Here is an 18,643-nt window from a genome sequence, read left to right as displayed (position 1 = left end):
CTCAGCCATGTGATAGCATGTATCAGAACACCTTTTTATTGCTAAACAATATTCCATCTTAAGGATATAACAAATTTTATTCATCAGCTGCTGGACGTTTGAGTTATTTCCACATTTTTGGCTATTGTATTGCTAAACAGTAATCCCTTGTAAAACTATACCAAATTTTATTCATTCAGTCAGTCAACAGACATTTGGGTCACTTCCACTTTTTGGCTATTGTGACAATAATATTCTGCCACCAAAAACTGTGAACACTTAGTACTATGACTTAATTTTTGCCCCTCTAGGGTATGTGAAATAATTATCTCACTGTGGTTTAATTTGCATTTCATGATTGCTAAATAGGTTGAGCACTTTTTTCATGTCTGTTGGCTATAAATTTTCTTTCCTTTTTTTTTTTAACAAAATAGTGGTATTAACCCCTTATCGGACATATCATTTGTAAGTATCTTCTCCCATTCAGTAGGTTGTCTTTCCATTTTGTTCATGGGTTTCCTTTGGTGTACAAAAGCTTTTTATTTTCATGTAGTCCAGTTTATTTCTGCTTTAGTATCTCTTGCCTGAGGAGACATACCTATAAATATGTTGCTCAGGGTGATGTTTAAGAGGTTAGTGCCGGGGCGCCTGGGTGGCTCAGTCGGTTAAGCGTCCGGCTTCGGCTCAGGTCATGATCTCACAGTTTGTGGGTTTGAGCCCCACGTTGGGCTCTGTGCTGACAGCTCAGAGCCCGGAGCCTGCTTCAGATTCTGTGTCTCCCTCTCTCTCTGCCCCTCCCTTGCTCACACTGTCTCTCTCTGTCTCTCAAAAATAAAAAACATTAAAAAAAATTAAAAAAAGAAAAGAGGTTAGTGCCTATGTATTCTTTTAGTTTTATGACTTCAGGTATCAAATTTAGGTCTTAAATCCATTTTGAGTTTATTTTTGTGTATGGTATAAGAAAGTGGTGTAGTTTCATTCTTTTGCATGTAGCTGTCCAGTTTTTCCAGAACCAAACAAAACCATTTATTCAAGACTCTCTTTTCCCCAACTGGGTATTCTTGCCTCCTTTGTTATAGATTAATTATTTTAGTTTTAGTTTTGTGAAAAATACTACTGATATTTTGTTAGGTATTCAATTGAATCTGTGGCTTGCTTTGGGAAGTATGGACATTTTAAGAATTACTAATTTTGGGGTGCCTGAGTGGCTCAGTCATTGAAGCGTCTGGCTTCAGCTCAAGTCATGATCTCACGGTTAGTGGGTTTGAGCCCCGCATCGGGCTCTGTGCTGACAGCTAGCTCAGAGCCTAGAGCCTGCTTCAGATTCTGTGTCTCCTCTCTCTCTGACCCTCCCGTTCCTGCTGTCTCTCTCTGTGTCTCAAAAATAAATAAAAAACATTAAAAAAAAAAAAGAGTTACTAATTCTTCCAATCCACGAACAGGTACATCTTTCCATTTGTATTGTCTTGAATTTCTTTCATCAATGTTTTACAGTTTTCAGAGTATAGGTCTTTCACCTCCTTGATTTGTTATTTCCTCTTCCTTAAACTGTCTATGAATGTCTTTTACACAATTTAAAAAGTTATTTCCTTTTTTCTTAATCTATAAAAGCTTTTTATATTTTAGGTATTAATTTCATTGTTGTCAATATGAATTGCATATATCTTCACCCAATGCAAGGCCTTTTACTTTTTCTTTTTATAAAGAAAATAATTTTCATTAAAACATCAATCTATTGATTATTTTTAAAAAGATCTAAACGGAACCTTTAGCAATATTCTACTTAGTTCTCTTTCAAATCCAACCCTTTATAAAAATCTCTTATTGCTTGTCATTTTTATGACTTAGCTTATCTCTTTAAACATTTTACCAATATTTTATAATAAAATGTGAAATTATTTACCATGTAATCTGTTGTTTCTTTAGACTATCTATCACTCACCTATGACCTGTCTCCTTGTGGGTTGGATGATCTTTGTAAGCTCATCTTTTGTTGATCTTAATTTGTGAGAATTCTAAAGCCCTCTTACTTTCCTTCAGAGAGGATGTGAATTTCCTTTTGCCAGAAGTCAGAGGGCACCACCTGAAAGCATAAAATTTGAACTCCTTTTCTGGAGTTGCCAAACTATATTTATTTCTTATTACTCTATCATTCATTCTTCTTTAACTATGCTTTTCTGTTCCTCCTCCTAAGTTTAACACCCATCTACTACGTTTACTACTCCATCTGCCTGGAATACTGTTCCTGTATAGATTGCCCTGACTCCTGCTCTTACTTAAGTCAAGTCTTTGCTCAAATATTATCTCCTTAGACAGGTTGTTAGAAAATCTACCTATCTAAAATAGCTCACCCGTACTCCCCAGTTAGTTCATTTTCCTACTTTCCTTTACCCTCATTCATATTCCTTATTGGTGCCTGCAATTGTTTTATTTATTAAATAAATGTATATATGTACATATATGTATACACACAAATATATTTTTATTTCTCCCATGAGAATGTAGCAGAATATGAACTTCATCTAGATCATCATTTCTCCAATGCCTACTATAGTCCTTGGCAAAAAAAAGACTCTTAATAAATATACTTTGAATGAATGAATACATTTTAAAGAAGGGAGATAATAATATAAATCTAAATACAAAAAAATCTAGAAAGGAATTGACTCCCAAGTTTACATACCACTGGAGAAAAGAACTCCTCCTTTGAGAGTGGGAAGGACTATCATAAGAGGCCAAAAGAGAGAACAGTAGGGATTGGGTGGGATTCCTTAGGGAGACTGTGCTGAAAAGCCTTTGCTTTTCTTCTCAAGTCAGAAGTCTCTTTTCCATAAGACTTGGGTTCTCAAAGGCAGTGTGCCAACCAATAGCTTCATAAAGCCTTCAGAGAAAAGAGGAGTGAATGGGTAAAAGGGACTTCAAGAGTCTAAAGAATAAAGTGATCATTTAGGTTGGAAAATCACTTGTTAAAGTTTTAACTGACATAGGGTGTCTCTTATTTTGCTACGGGAAAAATCCAACAAACTTTCATAGACAATCACATGTTCTTCCTGAGCTATTTTCCAATAGAAGGTGGTTCTAGCACATTCATTCAATGAACAATACAAAGTTCTTAAAATGTAATATTCAATTACAAAACACAAATAGGAAAGTATTTGTTGTAATGGATTCTGTTTACATAACTTAATCTATCCTATTACTCGATAAATAACAGAAGCTCTTCTAATGTCAGAAAACTGATGTATTTCTGCATTTACTTTTTTAAAAATATTTTGAGCTCCTTTAGCATATCTAAATTGTAGCACTGCATAGCCTGTTTTGCCGACAATATTGCAAGCATCCCAGAATTCAAATCTAGCCCCTTGCTTTTGAAGGAAGACAGAAGGAAGAGCGATAATTACACTTGAAGAATGGAGAAAATAAATACGCTCTATGAAATATTGTAATTTCCAGTAACTGAAATATTCTCATTCCTTTGAGAATAATAAGAGGTAATTCAATTAATACTTAAAAACAATCGGAGAAAGCAACCATTCCAAAGGTAGATCCTGAAATACTAGGGGTACATTTCCTTACCTACTAGTGACACCAAGTTACTATAGTTCTCCAACATCACATCTCTATACAAATCCCTTTGAGCAGAATCCAGGCATTCCCACTCTTCCTGGGAGAAGTCAATGGCAACATCCCTGAACATCACTGATCTCTGAAACAATAAACATAATACTAGTTGTGTAAAGAAAATATTTTTTCAATGGAGGGGAAATGATGGGGTACTCTCTGCAAAGGAGGTAAAAAACGGCAGAAAGCCATTAACATAAATGAGACACTAATGAAATCAATTCTTCTACAGTGCCAACATGTTCCTTTTTATTCCTGTTGCTATAGATAATTCCTGCATATAGAACATCTCATTATACAGAGAAGTCTAGAAATTAAATAAAGGTGTAAAGTTGCACTTAAAAGAAAAAGCACACACAGGCAACCTGTACAATACTCTTATCATTCACTCTTCCTTAATTACACTTGTATCTTATATACCAAACATTCTCAACAAATTCAAGTTTCTCTTTCTTATTCTTTAAGAAATAAGAAAAATAACTGGGGAATGTTTTTGTAAAATCTCATAAAATCTGTTTCTTATAAATTTTGTATAGAATTAAAGAATTTATTAAAACCTCAATTCATAATTTTATCAGGATATTTTATCATAAGCATTCTCCTTCTTACTAATAATTTAGTATATATTTTAATAGACTGCAAAATAGCTCGATATAGTCAATACATCTGATTTACTAAGTATGCATTATTTGAACATTTAGCTTTCAAAATAATCTCATAAGCATTTCTAACTTCTGGGAGTTTACAATTCTCAACAACTTCTGCATGTGAATGATCTTTCTTGTTACTATTTATCACTTATAAATGTACCTTTTCCTTGTTCTAAGCAACAGAAAGGCAGAAAAGATTATCTAAACTTATACGTACAAGATTAACACACAACTTTTACTCTCAAAGTTACACATATTATTGCTTTATGTCAATTATGGATTACCAGGGAATATCCCTAATCTCTTTCAGGCTCTAATCATGTTCATAATCAATCTTAAAAGCTCACAAAGCGTGATCTCTGAGGCCGGTCAAAACTAATGATCTTGTCTAATCAGGAAACTTAGGTATAAAGAGAAGTTTAAAGTGTTCTCATGTGTGATGCAATTAATAACCTTCTCTATCTTATAAAATCAGGGAATCTGCTTTTGTTAAATCAGTGCTTCTAGCCAAAGATGCTCCAAGTATTTTTTAATAATTACGTGAATATAGGTTGATTAGAAAGAAAAATGTAGTGAAGATCCTCATCACTTATAAGAATGAAATACTGGGGAGCACATTCCTGAGTGGGGTCAGTTAGGAAGGACGTTTCAGAAATAAAGAATGCAAATATGCACATACTTTGTAAAACAGTGACAACTTAGAGAGAGCATGAAAAAACACCAATTTACCTGAGCCATGGTTTTTAGCACTCCAAGAAATGATGAATCCTCCTCTGGATTCCTATCTTAGAAAAGCAGAGAGTCTGCAAAACGCAGAGCTGGAGAGAAGAAAACCGAACCATGACACCATGCTTTCTGCAAAGTTCCAAATGAGTAAGGTAGAATTATCTCTGTTGCTCTCTTCTTCCTGTCTCTTGCTCCTATCACCAAAAGATACTGAGTGGGAGACATACAGATGGTGGTTGTTACTCTGATCAACCTTAAAGCTCTCTATTTACAAAAAGATAATATTTATAACAATTTCACTACCGTTCCTGAAAAAAATTACAGATAATGACACATTTATATACTTTATGCCAAAAATAGAGATAATGACCAACAGTTATACAACCTTAAAAGGCACAATTAAATGCTTATGCTTACAACTACTTAAAATGAACGAATCAGACTTTAAGACGACGATATTCAACTATGCATACTTTAAGTTCTTTTTTTTAAATTTTAATTCCAGCGTAGTTAACATACAGTGTTATATTTCTTTCAGGTGTACAATATACTGATTAAACAATTCTATACATTAGTCAGTGCTCATCATGGTAAGTGTACTCTTAATCCCCCTCACCTGTTTCATACATAACCCTACACGACCGTCCCTCTGGTAACCATCAGTTTGTTCTCCATAGTTAAGAGCCTGTTTCTTGGTTTGTCTCTTTTTTCCTTTCTTTGTTTTCTTTCTTAAATTTCACACCAGTGAAATCATACAGTATTTGTCTTCCTCTAATTTCATTTAGCATTATACTCTCTAGATTCATTCATGGTATTGTAAACGGCAGTAGTTCATCCTTTCTTATGACTGGGTAATATTCCATTGTGTGTATGTGTGTGTGTATGCGTGTGGGTATATACATATACACATACACACACATATACACGTATGTACACATATATATGTATATCTCACCTCTTCTTTAAAAAAATTTTTTTTGAATGTTTTTGTTTTTGACAGAGAGAAAGAGACAGCGTGAGCAGGGAAGGGTCAGAGAGCGAGACATAGAATCTGAGGAAAGGCTCCAAGCTCTTAGCTAGCTGTCAGCACAGAGCCTGACGCAGGGCTCGAACCCACAAACCGTGAGATCATGACCTGAGCCAAAGTTGAAAGCTCAATCGACTGAGCCACCCAGGTACCCCTGTCTCACCTCTTCTTTATCCACTCATCTATCAATGGACACTTGAGCTGTTTCTATAATTTGGATATTATTGCTGCAATAAACATAGGGGTGCATATATCTTTAAAAATTTTTTTTTACATTTATTTATTTTTGAGCGATAGAGTGAGACAGAGCATGAGCAGGGAGGGGCAGAGAGAGGAGACACAGAATCCGAAGACAGGCTCCAGGCTCTGAGCAAGTGTTCAGCAGAGAGCCTGACACGGCCAAACCCACAAACTGTGAGATCACGACCTGAGCCAAAGTCGGACACTTAACCGACTGAGCCACCCCAACACCCCTGCATATATCTTTTTAAATTCACTGTTCTCATATTCTTTGGGTAAATATCAATAGTGCAATTACTGGATAATATGGTAATATCTTGTCTATTGTAAATACTGCGACTATAAACATAGGGATGTACGTATCTCCTTGAATTAGTGTTTTGGCATTCTTTGGGTAAATACTGGTTGTGCAACTGTTGAATCATAGAGTAGTTCTATTCATAACTTTTTGAAGAACCTCCATACTGTTCCCAGAGAGGCTGCACCAGTTTGCATTCCCACCAATTGTGCACCAGGGTTCCTTTTTCTCCGTATCATTGCCAATACTTGTTGTTTCTTGTGTTTTTGAATTTAGCCCTTCTAACAGGTGTGAGATAATATCTCATTGTGGTTTTGACTTGCATTTCCCTGATGATGAGTGATATGGAGCCTCTTTTTATGTCTGGTGGCCATCTGTATGTCTTTCTCGAAAAAAAAAGTCTGTTCATGTCTTCTGCCTATTTTTAATTGGATTATTGGGGGTTTTGTTGATTTGTATAACTTTTTAAAATATATTTTGGATACTATATCTTTACCAGATATATCATTTGCAAATATCTTCTCCCATTCTTTTTCTTTAATCTTCTCCCATTCAGTATGCTATCTTTTAGTTTTGTTGAGTGTTTCTTTTGCTGTGCAAAAGCTTTTTATTTTGAAGTAATCCCAATAGTTTATTTTTGTTTGTGTTTCCCCTGCCTCCAGAAGAGTTTGCTATGGCTGATGCCAGAGAAATTACTGTCTGTGTTTTCTTCTAGGATTTTTATGGTTTCAGATCTCACATTTAGATTCTTAACTGACTTTTAAATTTTTGTGTATGGTGTAAGACAGTGATGCAGTTTCATTCTTCTGTATGTAGCTGTTCAGTTTTCCAAACACCATTTGTTGAAGAGACTTCTTCCATCGCATATTCTTGCCTCCTTTGTGAAAGACTAATTGACCATATAATCACGGTTTATGCCTGATCTCTCTGCTCTGTTCCATCAATCTGTTTTTGAGCCAGTACCCCACTATACTGATTACTACCACTTTGTAGTATGCCTTGAAATCTGTAATTGTGATACCTCCAGCTTTGCTCTTCTTTCTCAAGACTGCTTTGGCTAATGGAGGTCTTCTGTGGTTCCATACGAATTTTAGGATTATCTGCTTTAGTTCTATGAAAAATGCTGTTGGTATTTTGACAGAGATTGCATTAAATCTTTGGTGGTAGGGACATTTTAACAATATTTCTTCTTCCAATCCACAAGCATGGAATATCTTTACATTTGTGTTGTCTTTAATTTTTTTCTTTTTTCACCAATTTCTTTAATCTTTCATCTATTTTGAAGTTTACAAAATACAGATCTGTCACCTCCATGGGTAAGTTTACTCCTAAAGTATTTTATTCTTTTTGGTGTGATTGTAAATGGGATTGTTTTCTATTCTTTATTTCAAGAGAGTGTGACCGCATGAGCTGGCGAGGGGCAGAGAGAGAGGGAAAGAGAGAATACCAAGGAGGTTCTGCATTGTCAACATGGAGCTCGAGGCAGGGGCCCAAACCCATGAACTGTGAGAGATCATGACCTGAGCTGAAATCAAGTGTCAGATGCTTGGCCAAATGAGCCACCCAGGTGCCCCCCCCCAGGACTGTTCTCTTAACTTTTCTTTCTGCCTTTTTGTTTAATGTTAATTTGTTTTGGGGGAGGAAGAGAGGGAGTGAGGGAGGGGTAAAGAGAGAGGGAAACAGAGGATCTGAGGCAGGCTCTGTGCTGACAGCAGAGTCTGATGCAGGGCTTGAACCCACAAACCGTGAGTTCATGACTTGAGCCAAAGTCAGACTCTTAACTGACTGAGCCACCCAGGAGCCCCTTGTTCTGCTGTATTTTATAAATTTTTTAATGTTTAGAAATATGGAATGCTTCACAAATTTGCATGTCATCCTTGTGCAGGGGCCATGCTAATCTTCTCGTATCATTCCAATTTTAATTTTTTGTAATGTTTTATTTATTTTTGATACAGAGAGAGACAGAGCATGAGAGGGGGAGAGGCAGAGAGAGAAGGAGACAGAACCAGAAGCAGGCTCCAGGTTCTGAGCTAGCTGTCAGCACAGAGCCTGACGCGGGGCTCGAACCCACGAACATGAGATCTGACCTGAGCCGAAGCCGGAGACTTAACCGACTGAGCCACCCAGGCGCCTCTCATTCCAATTTTAGTATATGTGCTGCCGAAGTGAGCACTGTTCTGCTGTTTAAATGCAATGGATTTCTGTATATTGATTTTGTATCCTGTAAACTTAGTGAATTCATTTATCAGTTCTAGCAGTTTTTTGGTGGAGTCTTTTGTTTTAAATATATAATACAATGTCATCTGCAAATAGTGAAAGTTTTACTGTTTCCTTACTGATTTAGATGTCTTTTATTTCTTTTTGTTGTCTGATTACTATGACTAGGCCTTCTAGTACTATATTAAATAAAAGTGGCAGGAGTGAAGGCGCTTGGGTGGCTCAGTAGGTTGAGCATCTGACTCTTAATTTCAGCTCAGGTCATGATCTCATGGTTCATGAGATCAAGTCCGTCAGGCTATGCACTGACAGCATGGAGGTTGCTTGGGATTCTCTCTCTCCCTCTCTCTCTGCCTTTTACCCATGCATCTGCACTCTCTCTCAAAATGGATAAACATGCAAACCAAAACAAAACAAAACATTGTGAGTGGACATCCTGTCCTGTTCCTGGTCTTAGGGTTTCCCAGTTTTTCTTATCAAGTATGATGTTAGGTATGGGTTTTTCATAGATGGCCTTTATTATCTTGACGACTGTTTTCTCTAAACCTACTTTGTTGACAGTTTTTATTATGAATGGATACACTTTGTCAAGTGCTTTTTCTGCATCTACTGAAATGCATGAGATGATCATATGGTTTTATCCTTTCTCTTGTTGATACGATGTATGACACTGATTAACAACCCTTGCATCTTAGGTATAAATCCCACCTGATCAAGGTGAATGAATTTTTTAAAGTATTGTTGGATGCAGTTTGCTAGTACTGTGTTCAAGAATTTTACATCTATGTTCAACAGAGATATTGGCCTGTATTCCACTTTTTTACTGGTGTCTGTATCTGGTTTCAGTCTCAGGGTAATGCTAGCCTCATAGAATATATGAGGAAGTTTTCCTTCATCTTCCATTTTTTTGGAATAGTTTGAGAAGAATTGGTATTAACGCTTTAATAAATGTTTGGTAGAATTCACCTGTGAAGCCATCTGGTTCTGGAATTTTGTCTGCTGCGACTTTTTGATTACTAACTCAATTTCATTGCTAGTAACCAGGCTATTCAAATTTTCTATTTTTCCTAATTCAATTTTGGTAGTTTGTGTTTCTAGAAATTCCTCAATTTCTTCTAGGTTGTCCAATTTGTTGGCATGTAATTTTTCTTAATATTCTCTTATAATTCTTTGTATTTCTGTGGTGTCATTTATTTCTCCTTCATTTCTAATTTTATTTAGATTCCTCTCACTCTTTTGTCTTTTTTGATTAGTCTGCCTAAATGTTTATCAATTTTGTTGACCTTTTCAAAGAACCAGCTTCTGGCTTCATTAATCTATTTCTTTTTCAAGTTTCTATTTCATTTATTTGTGCTCTAATCTTTATTATTTCTTTCCTTCTACTGGTTTGGGTTTTCTTTGTTCTCCTTTTCCTAGCTGCTTTAGGTGTAAGTGTAAGTTGTTTATTTAAGATTTTTCTTGCTCCTTGAGTTAGGCCTGTATTGCTATAAACTTCCCTCTTAGAACAGCTTTTGCTGTATCCCAAAGATTTTGGATCATTGTGTCTTCATTTTCATTGTCTCCATGTATTTTTTTATTTCCTCTTTGATTTCTTGCTTGACCCATTCATTGTTTGGTAGCATGTTATTTAACCTCCATGTATTTTGTGTTCTTTCCAGATTTTTTCTTATGGTTGATCTAGCTTAATAGTGTTGTGTTTGGAAAAGTTGCATGATATGACTTCAATCTTTTGAATTTGTTGAAGCATGTTGTTTTTAACGTTTATTCATTTTTGAGAGGCAGAGATAGAGCACGAGTGGGGGAGGGGCAGAGAGAGGCAAAGAGAGAGGCAGACATAGACTCTGAAGAAGGATCCAGCTCTGAGCTATTAGCACAGAGCCCAACATGGGGCTCAAACTCACAGATGGCAAATCATGACTTGAGCTGAAGTTGGACACTTAACCAACTGAGGCACCCAGACGCCACTGTTGAGATTTGTTTTATTGCCTAATTGGTGATCTATTCTGGAGAACGTTCCATGTGCACTTGAATAGAATGTGTATCTTGCTGTTTTAGGATGGAATGTTCTGAATATATCATTTGACCTATCTGGCCCAATACATCTTTCAAGGCCATGGTTTCCTTACTGATTTTCTTTTGGATGATTTGTCTATTGATGTAAGTGGAATGGTGAAGTCTCCTATTACCATATTACTACCAATTACTTCCTTCCTTTATGTTTGTTACTAGATACTCTACATATTTAGACGTCCCCATGTTTGGTGCATGAATATTTACAATTGGTATATATTCTTGTTGAGTTGTTCCTTTTATCATTGGATACTGTGCTCTGTCTATTGTTACAGTCTGTGTTATTTTAATGTCTATTTTGTCTGATATAAGTATCCTTACCCCAACATTCTTTTCATTTCCATTTACATGACAACTGTTTTTCTATACCTTCACTTTCGATCTGCATGTGTCATTAGATCTGAAATGAGTCTCCTGTATGCAACTTACAGATGGGTCTTGCTTTTTTTATCCATTCTGTCACACTATGTGTTTTAATTACAGCGTTTAGTCCATGTACATTCAAAGTAATTACTGATAAGTGTAACCCTATTGCCATTTTGTTACTTGTTTAATGGTTGTTTTTGTAGGTCTTCTCTATTCCTTTCTTCTCCCATATACTTGGATTCCTTCCTCTTTATTTTTTGCATATCTATTACTGGTTTTCTATTTAGGTTATAATTGGTTTGTGTATAACATCTTCTGCATATAGTGGTCTATGTTAAGTTGATGGCTGCTTAAGTTTGAATCCATTCTTTTACTCTCCCCTCTCTCTGCATTTTAGGTATATGGTGTCATACTTTACATCCTTTTTTTTTGTGAATCCCTTGACTGATTTTTATAGATATACTTCATTTTACTGCTTTTGTTCTTCCTACTTCCCTATCCCTACTTATGGTCTTTCCTTCCCACTCAAAGAGTCTCCTTTAACGTTCTATGTAGGGTTGGTTTAGTCGTCATGAAGTTCTTTACCTTTTTTTCTGAGAAACTCTTTATCTCCTCTTCTATTCTGAATGACAGTTGTGCAAGAGTATTCTTAACAGCAGGGTTTCCTTTCAGCACTTTATGTATATCATGGCATTCCCTTCTAGCCTGCAAAGCTTCTGCTGAAAAATAAGTGGATAGCCTTATAGGTTTTTCCCTTGTATGTAACTGTTCTCTTTTCTCTTGCTGCTTTTAGGATTTTCTCTTTATCATTACTTTTTGTCATTTGAATTACTATGTGTCTTGGTGTGGACCTCCATGTACTGATTTTGTTGGGGATTCTCTGTGTCTCTGGGATCTGGGTTTCCTTTCCCAAATTTGGGAAGTTTCTGCTATTATTTCTTCAAATACATTTTCTGCCTCCTTTGCTCTCTCTTCTCCTTCTGGGGTCCTTATAAAGTGAATGTGATTACACTTGATGGTTTCACTCAGTCCTCTAAGGCGTTTCTCATTTTTAAAACTATTTTTCCTCTCTCTTATTCAGCTTGATTGCTTTCTAGTACTCTGCCCTCCTTGGCTTTTTATCTGCTTTCTCTAGCCTACTACTAATTCCATCTAGTATACTTTAAATTTCAGTTATTGAGTTCTTCATCTCTGATTGATTTTTTATGTTTTCTCTTTGTTAAGTGTCTCACGAGGTCCTCCACACTTTTCTCAACTCCAGTGAGTATCATTATGACCACTACTGTAAATTCTCTATCAGGCATATATTACTTATCTCCATTTATTTAGGTCTCCTGCTGTGATTTTCTCTTGTTTTTCCATTTAGGACACATTCCTCTGTCTCTTCATTTTGTCTCTCTGTTTCTATGTCTTAGGAAAGTCAGCTATGCCTCCTGCTGTTAAGAGTGGTGCCTTCGGGGGCACCCGGGTGGCTCAGTCAGTTAAATGTCCAGCTTTGGCTCAGGCCATGATCTCATAGTTTGTGAGTTCAAGCTCTGCGTCAGGCTCTGTGCTGACTGCTCAGAGCCTGGAGCCTGTTTCGGATTTTGTCTCCTTCTGTCTCTGCTCCTCCCTGACTTGTGCTCTGTCTCTCTCTCAAAAATAAATAAATGTAAAAAAAATTTTTAGCATGTCATGCTAAGCGAAATAAGGCAGAGAAGGATAGACACCATATGTTTGCACTCATAGGTTTAGCAGGAGAAACCTAACAGAGGACCATAGGGAGAGGAAGGGGGAAAGAGAGCTGGGGAGAGTGAGGGACACAAATCATGAAAGACTATTGAATACTGAAAATGAACTATAGACTGAAGGGGGAGAGGGAGGGAGGGAAGGGGGAGATGGTCATGGTGGGGGGCACTTGTGGGGAGAAGCACTGGATGTTACTTGGAAACCAATTTGAAAATAAACTATTAAAAAATCTTTAAGAAAAACAGAAAAGAAAAAAATTTATATATATATATAAAAAAAGGAGTGCCTTATGAAGAAGCGGCCCTACAGTTCCCTGCAGTGTAATCTCCCTTGTTCACCAGAACCTGGCACTTTAGGAGTGCTGTGTGTTGCGTGTGGCCTGCTATTGTGGCTGAGCCACTTTTGCCTTCAGTCCAGTCGTCTGCAATGCCTTTCTACCTATTGTGGACAAATTCTGGTCCCTGTGCTGTTTGTGGGCCAGTCTGGGGCTGCCCTGGGCTTAAGCTGAGTCATACAGGGCATTTGCCGGAGATGCAGTAGCATCGAACTGCAGGGCACATTCCATGTGTTGTCCCCTAAGAAGCTTTCATTGGTGGGCAGGGTCTGCCGTCAGACCAGACGTCTGTCCCCAGCCCACTGCTGGGGCTGCAGGTGGACTGGTATGTTTGGTTATCTCCCCCTCTTCCCCAGACAGGAGTCACACTCGAGTGATTGCTGACTCATGTCAGGGCTGCTTGCACCCTGCCAAGCCTGTGGCACCACTTTAGGAAAAGCTCCAGCCTGGTATATTGAAGGGGCAGGTCCTCAAGAGAATGCAGGTGTTGGGTGCAGGGTATTTGCAAAGTTTGCACAAGTCTGCTGTGGGAAGAAATCTAGAACAGAGGCCTGGTTGGAAAGGGCAGATCCATAGAAATATTCACGCGCAGGGCCACTGTCAGCAAATTTTGTAGTAAATATCAGTGCTGTACTGCCTCTCATAGGTGTCTGTGTGTCTAGGCTGGGGGGTGGGGGAGGAGAACTGGTGCCTGCCAGGTCTTTTGTTCTCAGAGATGTCTCCCAATGATCCCTGCCCCTCCAGCACAAGCTCCGAGATCAGTAAACAATCCCCCAGCATATCCCAGACATGTTTAAACTACTCCTTCTATGCTGTATCTCTGTGGAACTGCTTGTTGTGCTGTCTCTTTAACAGCAGGGACTCAGTTTCCAGTCACCCTCGCAGCCCTCCCAGAGCCAAGCATAGTGATTTAAAGTTCCAGGTGTTAAGCCCCACTGTTTCCAAGAACTTATGAAATTCAGCCACTCTGATTTTCCAAAGTTTTGAGTTTTGAGAGAGAGACAGAGATTGAGAGAGAGGGAGAGAGAGCACATGCACACAGGGGAGGGGCAGAGAGAGAGGGAGAGAAAAACATCCCAAGCAGGCTCTGCACTCTCAGCAAGATCATGACCTTAGCCAAAGTTGGATACTTAACCAACTGACTGAGCCACCCAGGAACCCCAGGCCCTCTGATTATTCAAAGCTAAATGTTAAGGAGATTCATGTCCCCGTGTGGGAGGTGCTTGGTGTGAGGGTCTCTTTTGTTCCTGCTACAGTGTCCTTCCCTCCTACAGTCCCATGAATCTACTTAGCTCTCAACTGCATCTCTACCCTCCTACCCTGGACGATTTGGCCTATTCTCAACATTTAGCTGTGGAGAGTCTGTCCTGCCAGTCTTCAGGTCGTTTTGTGTATTATTTACAGTGATGTGGGTATTATCTACTTGTATCTGTGGGACAAGGTGAGCTTAGAGTCCTCCTACTCTAGCATCTTCCCCAGGAGTCTTCAACTAAGTAATGTTGACAGCTTTTATTTATATTTGACATTTTGAAATAAGCTGTCTATATGTGCATATATATGTATATATGTATGTCTGTGATATGTTCATGTGTGTATACAGAATCTATGAAATTCATTATCTACAAATGCAAGCTTCTACAAGTAAGTATAAGTGATGTAGCCATCAGTGCCATGACTTTTTCAAGTGTTTAAAAAAATCTTGATAAACTTCTGAATAAAACAAAGAACAATCATTTCTCAATCATTCCTGGAAGATTTAGCTAATAGTAAAACCATACAACAGCAACATAGATGAATTCAACAGCTTGTAAAAATCATGCAAAAACCATGCACTATGTGAGAAGTTCTAGATCCAATTAATTATAAACACATTCTTTTCCCTAGCAGTGGTCTTCATTTTATAGATCACAGAATAATTATTTGTTGTGTACTGCAGAACATCTAGATTAGAAGTTAGCAAACTACTGCCCACCAACTATTTTCGTAAATAAATTTTACAGGGACACATCTACACTCATTTGTTTATAAATCGTCTTTGGCTACTTTCACACTGCAGTGGCAAGATTGACTAACTGCAACAGAGACCATCTGGCCCATAAAGCTTAAAGTAGTTTCTGTCTATCCCTTTACAGAAAAGTTCTCTATCTTACAATCAAGGTTCATGGCTTCAGTCCTTCAAAAGCCAGAGGACTTCACACTCAACTCAGTTATTTTAAGATTCCAAAGCCTCCAGAGAGATTTCTAAAACCTTCTCTAGGGAGAACCACTGCCCCTACAGAGAGTCAATGATGTAGGTACTTGAGAAACATTTAATTATAAATTCTACTTCTTCCACATGTGGAAAGCTCAATAGATAACTGTGACCATCTTAACAACCAAAATAACTTCAGAGAAGATGAAAAATTATAACTTCAGCACAAAGCTAAAGATACAAGGAAATATAAGTAACTGACTATAAAAAGTCTCAAGCACTTCTTAAGAGATATACAGGGGAGCTCCTGCCCCCAACAGGGATAAACTAAGTTGTAATTACCTTAAAGGTCAATAGTCCAACCACTCCAATTGAGAGACAATGTCAAGACAAGGAAAAAAAGCAAATTGCAACTATATGCTTTTTATAAGAAATGTACTTTAAGTATAAAGACATAAATGGGTTGACAGCAAAACTGTAGAGAAAGATACACCATATAAATACTAAGCATAAGAAAACCTACATACCTGTATTCATATAAGACAACAGACACATGAAAAGATGTTCAAATCACTGATCATCAGGGAAATACAAATCAAAACCACAATGAGATATCACCTCAGATCTGTCAGAATGGCTAGAATCAACAATACAAGAAACAGGTGCTGGCGAGGAGGCGGTGAAAGGGGTGCACCTTTTGCACTGTTGATGGAAATGCAAACTGGTACAGCCACTGTGGAAAATAGTATGGAAATTCCTCAAAATGTTAAAAATAGAACTACCCTACAATTGAGCAATTGCACTACTAGGTATTTATCCAAAGAATACAAAAAATATGCTAATTCAAAAGGATGCATGTACCCAATGTTTATAGTAGCACTATCAACAATAGCCAGGGGCACCTGGGTGGCTCAATTGGTTGAGTGTCCGACTTCGGCTCAGGTCATGATCTCATGGTCCATGAGTTCAAGCCCTGCATTGGGCTCTGTGCTGAGAGCTCAGAGCCTGGAGCCTGCTTCAGATTCTGTCTCTCTCTCTGACCCTCCCCCTCTCATGCTCTGTCTCTCTCTGTCTCTCAAAAATAAATAAACATTAAAAAATTTTTTTAAAAACACAAACAATAGCCAAATTATAGAAACAGCCCAAGTATCTACTGACTGATGAATGGATAAAGATGTAGTGTGTGTGTGGGTTCACAGACAGAAACACACACACACACACACACACACACACACACACGCAGAATGGAGTATTAGCCATAAAAAGAATGAAATCTTGTCATCTGCAACAACATGGAAAGAGCTAGAGAGTACTATGCTAAGCAAAATACCTCAATCCTAGAAAGGCAAATACTATAAGATTTCACTATATGTAGAATTTAAGAAACAAAACAAATGAACAAAGGGGGAAAAGAAGAGGCAGGCAAACCAAGAAACAGATTCTTAATTACAGAGAACAAACTGATGGTTACAAGAGGTGAGGCGATGGAGGACTGGTAAGGTAGGCAGTGGAGATTCAGGAATGCACCTGCTGAGATGAGTATTGGGTCTTGTATGGAAGTGCTGAATCACTATACTGTACACCTGAAAGTAATATTACACTGTATCTTAACTGGAATTTAAATAAAAACTTTAAAAAAGAGAGAGAAAAGTAAAATGGTGGAGGAAGATATACCATACAAATAGTAAGCATAGGAAAGCCTGTGTTACTGTATTAATATAAGACAAAACAAAGGTCAAGACAAAGAGTATAGAAGAGAAAAAGAGGACAAATTCATCAAGACAGAACTCCTAAAGGTGTACACATTTAATAAAGCATCAAAATATATGAAGCAAAAACTAACAGAACGAAAGGAAGAAATGGACAGATCCACAGTCAGTTTTGGAAATTTTAGTATCTTTCTCTCAGTAACTAACAGAACAAATAGATGAAAATGTCAGTAACAACACAGAGGATTTATATACATTATCAGGAACCTTGATAAAATTGATACCATACCCACAGTCAAAAGTGGAGTTGAAAATATTTGAGCTGCTAGTTATCTGAAAAACTAAGATATGAGCCAAAATGAAAGTAACAGTCAAGCGTTTAAAAAATTTTTTTTCTAATGTTTTTAATTTATTTTTGAGAGACAGCACAAGCAGGGGAGGGTCAGAGAGAGAGGGAGACACAGAATGTGAAGCAGCTCCAGGCTCTGAGCTGTCAGCACAGAGCCCTACGCGGGGCTTGAACCCACAAACGGTGAGATCATGACCTGAGCCGAAGCCGGGCACTTAGCTGACTGAGCCCCCCAGGCACCCTGAAAGTAACAGTCAAGCTTTTAATCACTTACTGTCACTTCGTAAAGAAAGCACCCAAAGAAACCACTGGCTCTTTTGCTGTTCTATTTTCACCTGTGCAACAGCCCCAAGAGAGGGTCAAATGGATCAGCACGGATGTAGGGAATCATTTCACTACCGATGGAGTGCCAGACAAAAGGCTTCTCCCATTTCAGGGACCAGGACCACAGAATTCAAAAGGAAACAAATCAGAGGGTATAAAGAGGATCCCACAGACCAAAGATGAACAATCAGAGTATGAAAAAGAACAATAATTGATATGGAGTGAAACATGTCAAATATAATTAAATCTACAAGTTTATAATAATAATTCTTTTATAGTTTATTTATTTATTTTAAGAGAGAGAGAGAATGAATGAGTGGGGGAGGGAGGAGCAGAGAGAGCGAAAGAGAGAGAAACCTAAGCAGGCTCTGCACCATCAGCATGGAGCCTGACGTAGGGCTTGAACTCAGGAATCATGAGATCATGACCTGAGCCAAAATCAAAAGTCAGACATTTAACTGACTGAGCCACCCAGGCACCCCACATAATAATAACTTAAATGGAAAACCTAGGATGAACTTTCAAAGATGCTGAAAAGTGAGAAAAATCAATCTTTTATCCCAATTTGTTTTTTTACATAAGTTATACTTCAGAGTAACTAAGACACTGATGAGAATGGTTCTCTTTACAGAAGTATTCTAGCTAATAACTGCAAAAGAAATAACAGAATTACAGTATCATTTTATAACTCTTGATAAAATAATAAATTCTAAGAAAAGACAACCTGTGGCTAATATTACTTAAGAGAAAACATCCAAATGTTATGCACCAAGTCACAGATATACACACAATTATGTATAAAGGATTAGTGCAA

The 18,643-nt window shown here is 37.6% G+C and overlaps 1 protein-coding gene and 1 pseudogene across 1 annotated transcript in view; both read right to left on the bottom strand.

Moving 5' to 3' along the window:
* LOC115281039 (zinc finger protein 91-like) overlaps nt 1-18,643 on the bottom strand; it is a 239,667-nt gene that overhangs the window by 25,081 nt on the left and 195,943 nt on the right.
* On the bottom strand, nt 8,382-8,482 carry LOC115281372 (annotated as a pseudogene).

Source organism: Suricata suricatta, chromosome 16 (assembly GCF_006229205.1).
Source record: "Suricata suricatta isolate VVHF042 chromosome 16, meerkat_22Aug2017_6uvM2_HiC, whole genome shotgun sequence".
In the NCBI taxonomy this organism is placed as follows: Eukaryota; Metazoa; Chordata; class Mammalia; order Carnivora; family Herpestidae; genus Suricata; species Suricata suricatta.
The sequence above is the reverse complement of the archived record's forward strand: the minus strand, read 5'-3'. Positions and strand labels throughout refer to the sequence as shown.